Below are 16,650 nucleotides of genomic sequence, written 5' to 3'. Positions count from 1 at the left end.
GTTCTCGGGGTGTTGAGAGGTGTTGGGTTTGCGCCAGACATAGCGTTTTCCTTGATGGCAAAAAAGCTCAATTTTAGTCTCATCTGTACCTGCTTCCATATGTTTGGGGAGTCTCCCACATGCCTTTTGGCGAACACCAAACATTTTACATTTACATTTTAGTCATTTAGCAGACGCTCTTATACAGAGCAACTTACAGTTAGTGGATGCATACAGCGCCTGTATTTTATTTTTTTCATACTGGCCCCCCGTGGGAAACGAACCCACATCCCTGCCGGCCAAACCCTCCCCTACCTTGGACGACCAATTGTGCGCCGCCCATGGGTCTCCCAGTCGCAGCCGACTGCGACAGAGCCTGGACTCGAACCAGGATCTCTAGTGGCACAGCTAGCACTGCGATGCAGAGCCTTAGACCACTGCGCCACTCTGGAGTCGTGTTTGCTTATTTTTTTCTTTAAGCAATGGCTTTTTCTGCACCACTCTTCCGTAAAGCCCTGCTCTGTGAGTGTACAGCTTAAAGTGGTCCTATGGACAGATACTCCAATCTCCGCTGTGGAGCTTTGCAGCTCCTTCAGGGTTATCTTTGGTCTCTTTGTTGCCTCTCTGATTAATGGCCTCCTTGCCTGGTCCGTGAGTTTTGGTGGGCAGCCCTCTTCTTGGCAGGTTTGTTGTGGTGCCATATTCTTTCCATTTTTAATAATGGATTTAATGGGTGCTCCGTGGGATGTTAAAAGTTTCTGATATTTTTTTATAACCCAACCCTGATCTGTACTTCTCCACAACTTTGTCCCTGACCTGTTTGGAGAGCTCCTTGGTCTTCATGGTGCTGCTTGCTTGGTGGTGCCCCTTGCTTAGTGGTGTTGCAGACTCTGGGGCCTTTCAGAACAGGTGTATATATACTGAGATCATGTGACAGATCATGTGACACTAAGATTGCACACAGGTGGACTTTATTTAACTAATTATGTGACTTCTGAAGGTAATTGGTTGCACCAGATCTTATTTAGGGGCTTCATAGCAAAGGGGGTGAATACATATGCACGCACCACTTTTCCGTTATTTATTTTTTAGAATTCTTTGAAACAAGTTATTTTTTTCATTTCACTTCATCAATTTGGACTATTTTGTTATGTCCATTACATGAAATCCAAATAAAAATCTTTAATTACAGGTGGTAATGCAACAAAATAGGAAAAAGGCCAAGGGGGGGTGAATACTTTTGCAAGGCACCTGTATTAATGTGCTGTTTCTACTATTCCTGTAATGTAATGGGCTCCCGAGTGGCGTAGCGGTCTATTGCACTGCATCTCTCAGTGGTTGAGGCGTCACTACAGACCCCTGGTTCGATTCCAGGCTGTATCACAACCCGCCGTGATTGGGAGTCCCATAGGGCGGCCATTGGCCCAGCTCGTCCGGGGTTTGGCGGTGTAGGCCGTCTTGTAAATAAGAATTTGTTCTTGCCTAGTTAAATAAAGATAAAATGTGGTTGTTTAACCATCATTGAGGTCATGTAATGACCAGGGATATCAAGGAGACATGGTGTCACTCAAAGCTGTGCTTGTTGTTGGGTTGCATGGTGTCTGTGACAGATGGAAAATTCTGATTAAGTGAATGATTGCAATGTTACTGGTCCAATGAGCACCGGATCCACCCTGTCACAAAGGAGATGGTGAAGGAGACTGCATGTCCTCTAACCCTCCTCACACTCCCTTGTGCTACTTATCAAACACTACATTACACCATTAAACCACACCGTGCAGTTATCACATATATTATTACATATGACATGCTAGCAAGGCCGAATCTTCCCCACAAAATAGCCCCGCAGCCCTAGTTCCTGCTTGTGATGTCATTCTTGATGGATCATGCACAGAAATCCCTGATAGGTCATTCATTTTTATTAAAATAATATCATGTAAATATCTCTGAATTCTAGCCAGGCCTCTTTTCCACTGAAAGACAACATTCATTTATTAATTAATTTGAGTCCCCATGTGGCCAGTCAATCAGTGAGCAACACTGTAGGGTAGACTGGCTGCCCATATATAAAATGTGCTGTTCCAACTGAGCAGGCATGGGACGATCCCATTTCAAACATAATTATTTCCCTAATAAGGACCAGCCCAGGCACTGCTACATCCCTATACTGCAGGCAAAATCATCGTCTCCCCCTTCCTCCCCCTTCTCCTCCCCTCCCCTCCTCCTCATTGGGAGTGCTGACAACTTGCGGCTACTCTCTTTCTCTCTCTCTTTCTGAGAGAGAAGCCCCTCGACACCACTCTGGGAGAGGAGCTTTGTGCTATATCTAATTAACAACATCGAGGAGATGTAGGAGAGGCACTTCAAGTGTGTTGGCCCGGGTGTGTCACATGCAGCAAATGCTCTTCACTCTGGAAGTTAAATGAGAGCGAGCACCAGCGGAGTGGAGCGTCGGGGGGGGCTGGCTGCCCCCTCTTGGAAGCTCTCACGGGGGGCCTGGTGAGAACGGAGAGACCCTCAGATCTCCGGCAGATCACTAACAGACATGTGTAGGCCCCTCCACAAGGGGAAGTGTGTGTGTGTGAAGGCTGATCTGATGCACCACCGTGGATGGTGATGTTCTGACTAGGGGACACAGGATGAAAGCCTTCTCTGATGAAGGTCTATGGTGCTGCAGAAGACAAACTAGGTGTTCAGAATTTCTATCATGCAGGCCTGGTTTAGGGAACTGTCACAGCACCATTTTAGTGAGGTTAAAATGACAAATCATTAAATACATAATCTTTTGCAATGCTTAATTTGTTGAATAATCAAATGCAATTGTTGTTCTATTCAATGACCCAAAGGTGGTTGTTTTAGACCCCATGCTGAGCGATGCAAGGACCTAACCCTGTGTGGTAATTAGGGGGGCATGCCTGCCTGCTGCCTGTATACCAGCCAGCCTGGAACTGCCTGCTTGGTTAATTGATTGATTATCCAACAATGCGCTTGCAGCTCTTGCCCCTGCTCTCATTGCTCATCCAATCAGTCAAGAAGCCTGTTCCAGAGGACAGCAGCACTATATTAAAGCATCATTAGCTACTGTGGTCCAATCCTGGGCCTGTGGCTCAGTGCACTGCTGTAGCACTAGTCCCATGTCCCACGGTTTGGAGTGGATGGGGATGGTGTATCTCGGTTATCTTTCATCAGCCTGTGGATGTTGCCAATGTATAATTTGAGTTGTCCCAGGTCCAGTGGTTAGCAGCAGTGGAGACCAGTCCAGACCAGTGCCAGTGTTAGTCAGCATGCAGCTGCCCCGCTGTGCCGTGTGCCCAGACTGTCTGTGGCTGATGTCTGTGGGCAGCTGTATGGAGAGTCATGTGTGTGTGTCCTGAATACCTTGTCACTCATAAAGAGACCCTGTAAATCACATTCCTCTCCCTGGGGACAAGATGCAGGACCTGCTGTAAAATGCATGCCTCAAAAGCCCCTTTAATTCACAACAGACATGTCTGCTTTACTGCAGGGTTTAGAGGGACATGCTTTCCTTTGAGGCAATGAGGGGACCTGAGAAAGGGTTGAAAATGACCTCTGCTAATAATATCACATGTAAGCTGTGGATTTACTTCACCGTTGGTTACTGTTTCTGTGACAGAACAGAACTGGTACTTATGGACAGTGTTAGGGTTAGGGGGTTGTGGTTGAGGCTTAGGGTTGAACCAGGATGTGGACATGAAGCTAGGGTTAGGGTTGAACCAGGATGGACATGTAGCTAGGGTTAGAGTTGAACAAGGATGTGGACATGTAGCTATGGTTAGGGTTGAACCAGGATGTGGACATGTAGCTAGGGTTAGGGTTGAACCAGGATGTGGACATGTAGCTAGGGGTTAGAGTTGAACAAGGATGTGGACATGTAGCTATGGTTAGGGTTGAACCAGGATGTAGACATGTAGCTAGGGTTAGGGTTGAACCAGGATGTGGACATGTAGCTAGGGTTAGGGTTGAACCAGGATGTGGACATGAAGCTAGGGTTAGGGTTGAACCAGGATGTGGACATGAAGCTAGGGTTAGGGTTGAACCAGGATGTGGACATGAAGCTAGTGTTAGGGTTGCTAGATTTGAGGTTAAGGCTGGTGCCTCCTGTAATAAACCTTGGTTATTTTAAAACATGTCCAGAATGCTAAGAACCAACGTTTTTTTCCCCTCAATGTCTGCCTAATAAGCAGCTGATGTTTTTGTAGTCTGTACATACTGCGAAAGTCAGTGCATCTCCCTATTCTCAACCTATTAGCTCTACCAATAAATTGAGGTGTTGCTAATTTATGACTTGCTTCTCGACCCCCTGTCTGATACGATTTCATATCCTCAGGCTATTTTCTCTCCTTCATTTTTCTGAGAGAATAAGGAATTCCAGTGGCAAAAGCTGTCAGAATAAAATCATTTGTTCCTCAGCGCTAACACTCTGCTTGACGCTTTCCGTCCTTCCCTGGACCTCTCTCTCTCAATCTCTCTTTCTCTCTCTCCTCCAACTGGTGTGTGTTTTATGTGGTTTCAACAGCAATTTCCTTTGGGGCGATCTGTAACTGCTCAGGTGTTAGACTACACACAGGCTAACTTTAGCAATTGCTCTGTATGCACCTTGCGGTTTTACAAGTGTATCCTTTCTCACCTGTTTCTGGAGTGAAACTAGCATTGTGTCCAGGCCAACATTATGAGCAGGGTAAGACAAACCTATTCAAAGCCTCCATAATTACCTTGAAAGATATGCCGGTGTCTTTTTAAATGTCTGACATGATAGGATACGATGTGGAGGAAAAATGCTTTGTTGGCAGCAAGGAGAGGGAGAAATTGTGTGGCTTCAAAGATGAAAGTTTTTCTCCTGAATTATTTAAGCAATCAACACTCATATACTTCTAAGATGGAAGGAGAGGTTTACAAAGAACAGTTCAGCTCTCTGATGTGGTGTCTACTGTCTCTATGTTCAGTTTTGAACCAAGGAGTGGGAAATACAACAACGGACCATTTATATTGTGGGGGGATTTCTGAAAATGGGAGTTTTATTTTCTAGTAAAGTGTAATATGAATTTACAGGCCAATTGGATTCTATCTCTGCCTGGTACTGTATATTGGAGACCTAAAACAATGCATCCTACACTACCGGTCAAAGTTTTAGAACACCTACTCATTGAACGGTTTTTCTTAATTTTTACTATTTTCTACATTGTGAATAATAGTGAAGACATCAAACTATGAAATAACACATATGGAATCATGTAGTAACCAAAAAGTGTTAAATAAATCAAAACACATTTTATATTTGAGCTTCTTCAAAGTAGCCACCCCTTTGCCTTGATGACAGCTTTGCATTGCTCTCAACCAGCTTCATGAGGTAGTCACTTGGAATGCATTTCAATTAACAGGTGTGCCTTCTTAAAAGTTAATTTGTGTAATTTAATGCATTTGAGCCAATCAGTTGTGTTGTGACAAGGTAGGGTTTGTATACAGAAGATAGCCTTTTTTGGTAAAAGACCAAGTCCATATTTATTTAGAATTCAAGGCACACTTAACCAGCATGGCTACCACAGCATTCTGCAGCGATACGCCATCCCATCTGGTTTGGGCTTAGTGGGACTATCATTTGTTTTCAACAGGACAATGACCCAACACACCTCCAGGCGGTGTAGGCTATTTTACCAAGAAGGAGAGTGATGTAGTGCCCATCAGATGACCTGCCTCCACAATCCCCCCGACCTCAACCAAATTGAGATGGTTTGGGATGAGTCGGACCACAGAGTGAAGGAAAAGCACCAACAAGTGCTCAGCATATGTGGGAACTCCTTCAAGACTGTTGGGAAAGCATTCCAGGTGAAGCTGGTTGAGATAATGCCAAGAGTGTGCAAAGCTGTCATCAAGGCAAAGGGTGGCTATTTGAAGAATTTCAAATACAAGTATATTTTGATTTGTTTAACACTTTTTGGTTACTACATGATTCCATATGTGTTATTTCATAGTTTTGATGTCTTGCCTACTATTCTATAATGTAGAAAATAGTAAAAAATTAAGAAAAAACCCTTGAATGAGTAGGTGTTCTAAAACCTTTGACCAGTAGTGTAATTTCAAACATATCATATTCCATGAGAAATAACACCCATGGTTTGAAATAACTCACCAGACAGCAATTCAGTAAAAAAGAAAAACAATACTGTATTTTATAAAAATTTACAAAAGATATATACATATCCAGCACAACAGAGTTGCATGGTAGTGTAGAAAAAAGCTTTGATTCCTAATACACTATGATATCTTAGTATCCTTGTCATCAGCAAGGGCTGCACTGGAGAAAATGTCATTTTCATTGAAAATTAGGATTATTTTTCCCTTTTAGATTTTTTCCTAATTCATCAACGAGTTAATGGCAATGTAATCTCCCCCAGAATATGTATCATATGAAGTATTTGCATATTCTTTTGAAATGTTTACTTAATTCCAGTCACAACTTGTCCCGACACTGAGACGTCACTGTTAATCTCAATAGTCCAACTCAACGGACAAATAAGACAATGGCGCATATCGAGAGACACTGTATGGAAGTAGACCTGACATGACTAAATAGTTAGAAAAAGATTTCTTCTGACTATTGAATTATTTAATAATTTTTGTCCCATATTTATTTTTTTGCAATTTCACTGACAGAAAAAACAAAATCTGCACGGATGAATGACTTTCGAATAAGATGTGAAAGAAAGAATCAAATCATTTTAGATCAAGTAATTTACACATTTACATATATGTGTGTCTTCAAATAACGACATGATAGAAAAATCCCAAATCGTATCATACAGAATGACCTGGTTGCATTTCAACGTGAACTGTGTCATATGCTTGTCTTTGCATATTCTGCGGCATAGCCAGGCACTTGGTAAACTTGTTTTTACTGCAGAACTGTACACTATATCTCATGTACAACATTAACAGAATTGTGCTGTGGATTACATTATACTTACTTTAATCATCTAAGGCAAAATATGGCTTCTCAATAGATATGGAAATTGCCATATTAGCTCCATAATAATACTGTACAGGATAATACAATAAGTAACACAAACATAAAGGTGTTTTAACATGGTGAATAACGTTCCTTAGTCTCTGGTGGTCGTCAAAGTTCTCCAATGAGGTGCTTAGTGTTCAATCACATGGTCAGGAGGAGTTCAACACCTCTGCAACAATGTTAACTAGTATGTTCCCCTCTTATCATTCACACAGTCAGTTTAAAGAGCTTGGGTTACAATAGGTCATTTCTTTTAACGCACGTCCTGGGCCAAATACACCAAGGTAGGTACCCTGGTTTTACTTGTGTCTGCCTTCAGTGTATTTGGGATCATCCTTATGACATCATGTTGAGGAACTTGTTCTCTTCTGCCAGCGGTGAGCAGGGAGCTCATATCTCTGATGGCCATGTTGCTGCTCCCCCTGCAGGGAGGGACAGGGAAGGCAGGGTGACAGAGTTCCGGGGGTGGTGAGTCTGGAGGAGGTCTGGGACAGACTCTGGAGGATACTGGGGCTGATGGTACCTGACATTAGGCTGGAGTGGTCCCCGTCATCCAGCATGGTGTCAAAGTCAATCTGGGGCTCCTCTGCCCCTGTCCCATTCGGAAGAGTCCACCGTACTGAGACCTGGTTGTTTACTCCCGCGAGGTCATGGTGGTCTCAGTGCTGTCTAAAGGACATTGAGGAACATTCACTACTGATGATGTCATCATCTGCATGTTGACGTTCCCGTTTGGCTCAAACACGTGTATCTGTCCGTGTAGAACATACCATTGTTGTCTGTGTTGTTGCCATTGCTGCAGTGATTGCCAATTGAGTTTTGTCGCTGCATTGTCATTGACCCTGAATGCTGTCTGCTAGAGACTTAGGTTCTGTGGGCGGTCTTGGCTGGAGGAGTATTTGACCTCCATTTTGGATGGGATGCTGAACCTGGGATGCTATATTATAGTTCTGTTGATGTGAGATCATCCGCAAAAGAATTCACACCGCTATCCTTACAATGTGACTTGAGACGATTGACTCCCCCCTGGCTGCGTCCTCAGCCGGCTGTTCTGCATGTCTACAGAGAGTTTACTGTTTTGGCTCAACATACCCAGAGTGCCACCAACTGCCATACTACTACAGGAGGACCGCTGGTTAGCGTTAGCGTTAGCATCGCTAGGACCCTGGTTAATCCCATACTCGAGGCTCACTGGTTCATTGAGGTTAGCATTAGCGGGCTGCTGTTGCTGTAGGCTCTGTTGCTGGACACAACTCAGCCTCGAGTCAGCCTTCTGCTGTTGTATGTATCTCCCCTGCTGGGCTGCGTGAGCCAGGTTGTGTGTTCATCTGTGCAATGTGCTGGTTGGAGTTAAGATTCTGATTCCGAAGCGAGACAAAGTTCTGTTTCTGTTGGACCATGGCGCGAGGTTTGGTTTGCTTCGACAGAATGGCGGCTGTTGGGTTGGGTTGTGAGGAGCTTCCACAGTCCCTGAGCTGACTCGTTCCACTGTGCCGGCATGGTGCTCGTCTTACTGGGTGAGGAGGGAAAGACTGCTTGCCGATGGCCTGGGCTTCGAGCACAGGAGATGGGCATGGTTTGTGGTGCAGACAGGGGTTCATATTCATATTGGTGTCCACCACAGCCATCCTTCGCTGGTAAAACTGCTGTTGCTGCTGGGGGTTAGGGTTTATTGTGTTTCCATGGAAACCACCTTGTGCTTGTCGGTTGTACCCGGTGGCACAGTCTGACTCTTCAGCTCCGCCTGAGAGGTGATGTAGTGAACGACGTCATCAGGAAGTACCATCATCTCCTCCTCACTGTTGTTGCGACTACCGCTCATGTCGCGGCCATGGTCTCCATGGCCACGTTCTCACAGATGCTGGGCGGCCGGGGGCAGTAGGGGTATCGCTGCAGGCTGCCCGTCGGAGCGCGGCTGGTGGCTCTGGAGGGCCAGGTGGCGCCGCTCGGCTGCAGATCGGGCCTGGTTTGGCTGGGAGGCGTGTGGTGGAGGTTCTGCATGTTGCCCATGCTGTTGTAGCGCTCACCTGAGGCTGGTGGGACAGCGGAGACGCGCTCCAGGACGGCCGTCGAGGCGTCGCTAGCCTGACGGGGAAATGTTGGACGGAGCTTCGTGGGGCATCATGCTGCGGCCGTTATAGCCTCCCATATCGCCTCTGCAGTGCCTGGGAACACCACTTGGGGCAATGGTGTTGATGGAGGAGTAACCAGACACGAGTCTCGCTGGGAAGCGTCCCCGTAGAGGGCCATGCAGGTCTTGAGACTTATCCTCTCCATGTTGGGTAGGCGTGGGTGGGGCTCCACCTGTAGCCGCCGCATATTTAGCCTTGAGGTGGTAGTGCTGGGCGGGTGAGGCTGAGGAGACTGGCAGCCTCCCCCTCCCCTCCTCCACATTGGCTGCCGTCGCTGGACCTCCGGGACAGGTCTGTAGAGATGGGGTCGTAGGAGCCGTGGAGCTGATGTTGTTGTGGCGGTGGCCACTGAACGTGGAGGCATCGCTGGAGCGGCGGCTGAGTAACAGGGGGAGATGCCAGAGGAGCGCCGGCTGATGTAGGCAGAGGAGACTGGTGCTGGTGGTGCTGTCCCTGCGTTCCATCAGATGGTCCAGCTGGTTCAGGACAGTCATCTTACTGGAACACAGCTCACTGAGACTGAGGCCGGGGAACGATCCAGGCCCACCACCCATATTTCCACTCTCCAGAAGGGACCCTGAAGAGAATAATAATTTATTTTACACAGGAGAAATATTGTCAGAATAATTTTCTGAATGTACTGAATTTTTTATTGACAAAACATATTTTATCTTATATCTATCTTACTTTATCTACCATCTAAAACTCTAAAAGGATCATTATGAAAACACTGGTTACTTCTTTGTTTTTATGTTCACTCACCGCTTCCTGGTATGGGCGGTAGCTTGGTGTTCTGGACTGGAGGAGCTGGATGATGATTGGCCCACTGGCAGAGTCCCTCACCGTCTTCAGTTTTCTCCTTCTTCAGGTGTTCTAGTCTGTGGATGTGGCTGGGGCCTGGGTGTTGATGTAGGTGGAGGCCCACCCCGACCCCTGCTGTGCCAGACGAGAGGCCAGAGGAGGAGGAGTCAATGAGGGGGCCCCGAGGTCGTCCAGCCCAGTCAGGTCCCCCATGCTGCCCCCGCCTGCTGTACGGAGGCCATCTCTTACTCCACTGTCATGGTTGGTGGAACTGCCAAGTGGCACGTCGCTGCTACATGACGACTGACCACCAGGGCTGGACTGATACATCTAGAGAGAGGAGCGAGAGAGAGAGAGAGAGAGAGAGAGAGAGAGAGAGAAGAGAGAGAGAGAGAGAGAGAGAGAGAGAGAGAGAGAGAGAGAGAGGAGAGAGAGGAGAGAGAGGACAGAGAGAGAGAGAGAGAGAGAGAGAGGAAGAGGAGAGGAGAGAGAGAAGAGAGAGAGAGAGGAAGAGAGAGAGGCAGAGAGAGAGAGCAACATGTTTATCAACTATCTCAAAAGGAAAGGGATCACCATCTAACGAAGGCAAAGTAGAACAGTGATAACATAACAACATAGAGCGTACAGTGAATCATGCAACTTCTTTTATCCACAACTTTAATTGTAAATAATGAGTGTTGGTTGGGGTGGCTACAGATTATAGCTCTCTTTGACTGTCTGTGAATTAGAAATGGGAGAGATGAAAGGATGCTTGAGTACATGCTAGGCCAGCACACAGGGCTATGCATCTGTGGCTCTCTGGGTTGTTGGGCTCCCCAGTCCCTCTTGACGGTGTACAAAATGTGGACTTAAAACTATTATAGACATTTTTGGACTGTGTCCCTTACTGTCTATGGCTTGTTATACAGCAGTAGTACAGGATGATGAAATGATGAGAGATATTCTGATATATATTCTGTAATGAACTGAAGCTAAATCTGAAGCTGTGCTCACCTTAGTAATGTCTGTCCTTAAGGAACGTTTGAAGGAGAAGAGAAATGGAAAGGAAATGTTCAAGTAGCAAGCAGAGAGTGTTAGAGAGGAAGGATACACGTTTGTTAGGTAAGATTTGCATGCCATTGTTAGTAGGGGCTCAGACTGAGAAAGTAGAAGGTCATTATCTGATTGCACAAATCTATAAAGTGGCTAAACCATATATTAGGAGGCACACATAACCATAGTAAAACTAAAAACTGTCTGTATTTGCTGAATTATATTTCCACTATACATGTATATCTTCTACCAAATGATCTCTCATTGAATGATAGGCTGCAACACCAGAGCGATCTCTTACACACAGAGTTCTCCGTCTTGATAGACTTGACCTGCAGGTAGTCCTCCATGCCTCTCGAGGTGCTGTCCATCTTCTCCTCCATGCCCCGGCCTGTCTCGCTTCTCTCCATTCTCTTTGGGTGGCATGGGTCTGCTGGGCGGCAGGTCGCTGCGCTGTTTCTTTGTGACGTGGGCCTCTGGTCCGTGGACTGTCTTCACGTGCTTCCTAAGAGAGCTGGGGTCCGTGTAGCGCTCCGTACACCCGGGAGATCTTACACACGTAGGGTTTCTGTGGATACAATTATTTGATTTATTTCGCCTTTATTTCTAAAGGTTATACTCAGAGAGATAAAATTAATTAAAATGTTACTTTTTCCACATTTTGTTATGTTACAGCCTTATTCTAAAATTTATTAAACAGTTTTTTCCCCTCATCAGTCGACACACAATAGCCCATAATGACAAAGCAAAAACAGGTTTTTAGATTTTTTTAGCAAATTTATAAAAAATCAAAAACGGAAATATTAAATTTACATAAGTATTTGGGCAGTGATTACAGCCTCGAGTCTTCATGGGTATGACGCTACAAGCTTGGCACACCTGTATTTGGGGAGTTTCTCCCATTCTTCTCTGCAGATTCTCTCAAGCTCTGTCAGGTTGGATGGGGAGCGTCGCTGCACAGCTATTTTCAGGTCTCGCCAGAGATGTTCCATTGGGTTCAAGTCCGGGCTCTGGCTAGGCCACTCAAGGACATTCAGAGACTTGTCCCAAAGCCACTCCTGCGTTGTCTTGGCTGTGTGCTTAGGGTCATTGTCCTGTTGGAAGGTGAACCTTCGCCCCAGTCTGAGGTCCTGAGCGCTCTGGAGCAGGTTTTCATCAAGGATCTCTCTGTACTTTGCTCCGTTCATCTTTCCCTCGATCCTGACTAGTCTCCCAGTCTCTGCCGATGAAAAACATCCCCACAGCATGATGCTTCCACCACTATGCTTCACCGTAGGGATGGTGCCAGGTTTCCTCTAGACGTGATGACGCTTGGCATTCAGGTCAAAGAGTTCAATCTTGGTTTCATCAGACCAGATAATCTTGTTTCTCATGGTCTGAGAGTCCTTTGGTGCCTTTTGGCAAACTACCTTATATAATGTTTGTGCCTTTCCAAATCATGTCTAATCAATTGACTTTACCACAGGTGGACTCCAATCAAGTTGTAGAAATATCTCAAGGATGATCAGTGGAAACAGGATGCACCTGAGCTCCATTTCTAGTCTCATAGTAAAGGGTCTAAATACTTATGTAAATGTGATATTTCAATTTTTTATTCTAAAAATCTGTTTTTGCTTTGGGGGTATTGTGTGTAGATTGATGAGGAAAAAACGATTTAATCAATTTTACAATAAGGCTGTAAGTAACAAACTGTGGGAAAAAGTGAAGGGTCTGAATACTTTCCGAATGCACTGTATATATATATATATATTAATCCGGCGATTTACAGGTACAGTGAGTGCATTACATTTAAATGTGGCCCCAGGAAGCAAACCAAAAACCCTTGCGATGTTACCACCACACTCTTACCAAGTGAGCCACACAGGATCCAGAGTGAGATGAATATCACCCAGTTCATATTCTGTTTAATAACATTCAAATACATGACTGTGGTTCAGGAATATCCATCCCCTCCTACTTACTCAGATTAGCTGTGACTAGCTGTTGTTGTAACCACGCAATTAGAGTGTATAAATGCTATGTATGTAAAACCAGTGACTTGTTGGACTTCTGCTTAGGAGCCACAGAATATCACTAAGATGTATGTGGTTTCCAGTAATAAAGTTAAAGTTATACTGGTGGGATGGATCCAGTCTTGTTTTTCATCCCGAGGTAGAGTGTGTGTGTGTGTCTGTGTGTGTGGATCTATGGGACATTGTGCTCTCCCCCACATTTCTCTCCTCTATCTCCTGATGGATAGGCTAGTAGGAGGCTTGGAAGCGGTTCCAGGGTTCATTTTGTATTGGTGATCTGCAGGTGGTCTGGATCTCCATAGGGGGATGCCCACTTGATTCACACTAATGCATTGTGGGCTGCCACGCTCATTAGTTCCGCACATCATTATTTACTCACACATCACGCCCTGCATACACACACACGCACACTTGGGAACACATGCACACACAAACAAACACACACACACGGCCGTGGTTTAATGGGGCAAGTATAGACATCCAAGAACAATCACTGTGCGTGATGAGAAAAAGTCCAGACATCTCATTTCAGCCTGAATATGTAAAAGGCTAGCAGACAACAGATTGAAGACACATTAGTCAGTTTGTACTTTCTTGATGCCAAGCAATCTTTTGGCCCAAGACCTTACAGCGTCACAAAAAGATAGAAGAATATTGATCCTACGGATGTCTGTCTAAGAGAATATCTAATGGACTCTATAAGTGAGTCTATCTGAAGTCTTGGCAGGGCAGAATGGAGCTGCAGTGCTGTGCAGTGTGGGAGCTTGCCTGCATCCCAAATGGCACCATATTCCCTGCATAGTGCACTACTTTTTGACCAAGGCCCTGGTCAAAGTAGTGCACTGTCGAAAGGGAATAGGTTGGTGTTGGGGGAGGCAGCTCCCAGTAAGACCTCATTGAATGTGTGCGCGTGTGCGCGTGTGTGCACTCGTTGGAGTGTGTGCGGTTCTGGTGCTTGGCTCTGTCCGAGGCGTTAGAGAAGGCTTTGTTGCATCCCTCGTGGTCACACACATATGGTTTTTCCCCTGTGGCGAGACCGCAGGTGGGTCTTCAGATTCTCCAGGCGAGAATAGGCCTTACAGCAGCCCTCAAACTGCAAAAGAGAGAAAGGAAAACACCGAAGCAGTCAAACACAGGATCTTGTACAGTGTATTTCACGTCTATCCTTGTTTTCCAATTCTGTTTAATTTTTATAAAGATGATCTTTGCAATTATTGTGTAATGAATTACACTCTAGTGTGGAGGCATATACAGTCCATTCGGAAAGTATTCAGACACCTTCACTTTTTCCACATTTTGTTATGTTACGCCTTATTCTAAAATGGATTAAATAAAAACAATTCCTCATCAATCTACACACAATTCCCCATATAGACAAAGCAAAAACATGTTTTAGGATTTTCTTTGCTAATTTATAAAAAAACGGAAATACCTTATTTACATCAAGTATTCAGACCCTTTGCTATGAGACTGGAAATTGAGCGCGAGGTGCATCCTGTTTCCAGCTTGTCATCCTTGAGATGTTTCTACAACTTGATCCACCTGTGGTAAATTCAATTGATTGGACATTATTTGGACGCACACACCTGTCTATATAAGGTCCCACAGTTGACAGTGAAGGTCAGAGCAAAAAACCAAGCCATGAGGTCGAAGGAATTGTCCGTAGAGCTCCCGAGACAGGAATGTGTTGAGGCACAGATCTGGGGAAGGGTACCAACACATTTCTGCAACATTGACCCAGGTCCCCAAGAACACAGTGGCCTCCATAATTTTTAAATGGAAGAAGTTTGGAACCACCAAGACTCTTCCTAATCTGGCCGCCCGCCAAACTGAGCAATCGGGAAGAAGGACCTTGGTCAGGGAGGTGACCAAGAACCATGGCCAGTCTGACAGAAACTCCGGAGTTCCTCTGTGGAGTTGGGAGAACCCTTCCAGAAGGACAACCATCTCTGCAGCACTCCACCAATCAGGCCTTTATGGTAGCGTGGCCTGATGGAAGCCACTCCTCAGTAAAGGCACATGACAGCCCACTTGGAGTTTGGCTGTAATCGCTGCCAAAGGTGCTTCAACAAAGTACTGAGTAAAGGGTCTGAATACTTGAATTTTTTCAATCTGAATTTACCACAGGTGGACTCAAATCAGTTGTAGAAACATCTCAAGGCGATGATCAGTGAAACTGGATGCACCTAAGCTCAATTATCTAGTCTCATAGTAAAGGGTCTGAATACTTGTGATATTTCCATTTTTTTTTTTTTTTAAATTAATGCGAAAAGGTCAAAAATCTGTTTTTGCTTTGTCATTATGGGGTATTTGTGGCTTGATGAGGGAAAAAAACAATTTTATCAATTTTAGAATAAGGCTGTAACGTAACAAAATGCTGGGAAAGTGAAGGGGTCTGAATACTTTCCGAATGCACTGTAAATAGCCACCAATCCTAACTTTAGAAACAAATCTCCCCTTGACATCAGTGCATGATTTATGCGAAAAGTTAAGGATTTGGCCTGAAGAGAGCAAAGTCTTAGATGTTGTACACGAGGGACTTACAATACAGTCCTGTAGAAGATATATCTAGGTCTTACTGTAATAAGGAACCATTGCCCCTTTCCACTTCTTTTCACTTACATGATATACTGTAATTACATCTGAAACCACTAACATCCACCCTACTAACCAGCTTAGGGAGATCCTCTATGAGAATATGTAATGTTGTTCATTCTGTAAGCACGATGAACCATCTTTCTTCCTTTTCTAGAATGATCAAGTGAAATATTGAGAAAAGCCCATGTGTGTGTGTGATTCTCTTGTGAGTGTGTTTGTGTGTGTGTGACGGTACACTCTACAAGTGTTTAGAGAGGCAAATGCTCAGCATAGCTGCCGAGCCGCTCAATGATCAGTTACTCACGGTACACTTGTGTGGCTTCTCCCCGTGTGCCTCCTCATGTGAACAACCAGCATGTACTGAGGCCTTGAAGGGCTTCTGCTCGCGAGCACTCATCCCAGCGGCACACGAACTCCTTCTTCTCCCCGTGGATATGGTCGTTATTGATGTGCTATAGGAGACATACCCGGATGAGACTTTCTTGATCTCTACAGCCTGTGAGATTACGGACCAGTCCAGTAACAACCCCTAGCCCCCCCTAGACAATTGTGTCGATCTAAGGGATTAGATAGGTGTAAGCAATAGTAATTCAATTGTAGTAATTATATGAAATCTACATGAAGTGCCTAGGGGGAAAGGGATAGGTTTTCTTTCTGTGCAGGGCCTGTAACTTCTAATGTTTCTCTCTCCACTGAAGTCCCTCTAAGGTTGTCTGTGATTGAACTGTCTTTTTTATTAGGTGTCTAGTTGTGTTCTGTTCTATCTGTTATTGAGTGTAATTTTACTACTTAGAAAACATGCAAACACACTATCAACAGGAGACAGAGGTTTTCTCTGTGATAGAAGTCTGTTAGAACAAGTCAATTTCAGGTTGTTTCAAAGGCAGAGCAGCCATTTGCCTATCAAAGAAATTAGAGTACGCCATCAATCAAAGTTTGCAGTTTACTTTCCGTTTGTCAGACAGTGAAGAGAAACGATTGTGTTGTAGGTACGCACAATTTGCCATGTGGCGCTGTTTGTCTTTGATAGATGAGTTCCACTAGTCTACTTTCTCCCTAAGAGGGATTC

General features: G+C 45.0%; 1 pseudogene; it reads right to left on the bottom strand.

Annotated features, from left to right (window-relative positions):
- Positions 1-7,096: 7,096 nt before the first annotated feature.
- The window catches only part of LOC123482568, a 37,505-nt pseudogene continuing 27,951 nt past the window's right edge, over positions 7,097-16,650 (bottom strand).

Source organism: Coregonus clupeaformis, chromosome 35 (genome assembly GCF_020615455.1).
Source record: "Coregonus clupeaformis isolate EN_2021a chromosome 35, ASM2061545v1, whole genome shotgun sequence".
Classification (NCBI taxonomy): domain Eukaryota; kingdom Metazoa; phylum Chordata; class Actinopteri; order Salmoniformes; family Salmonidae; genus Coregonus; species Coregonus clupeaformis.
This window is presented reverse-complemented; position numbering and strand designations above follow the sequence as displayed.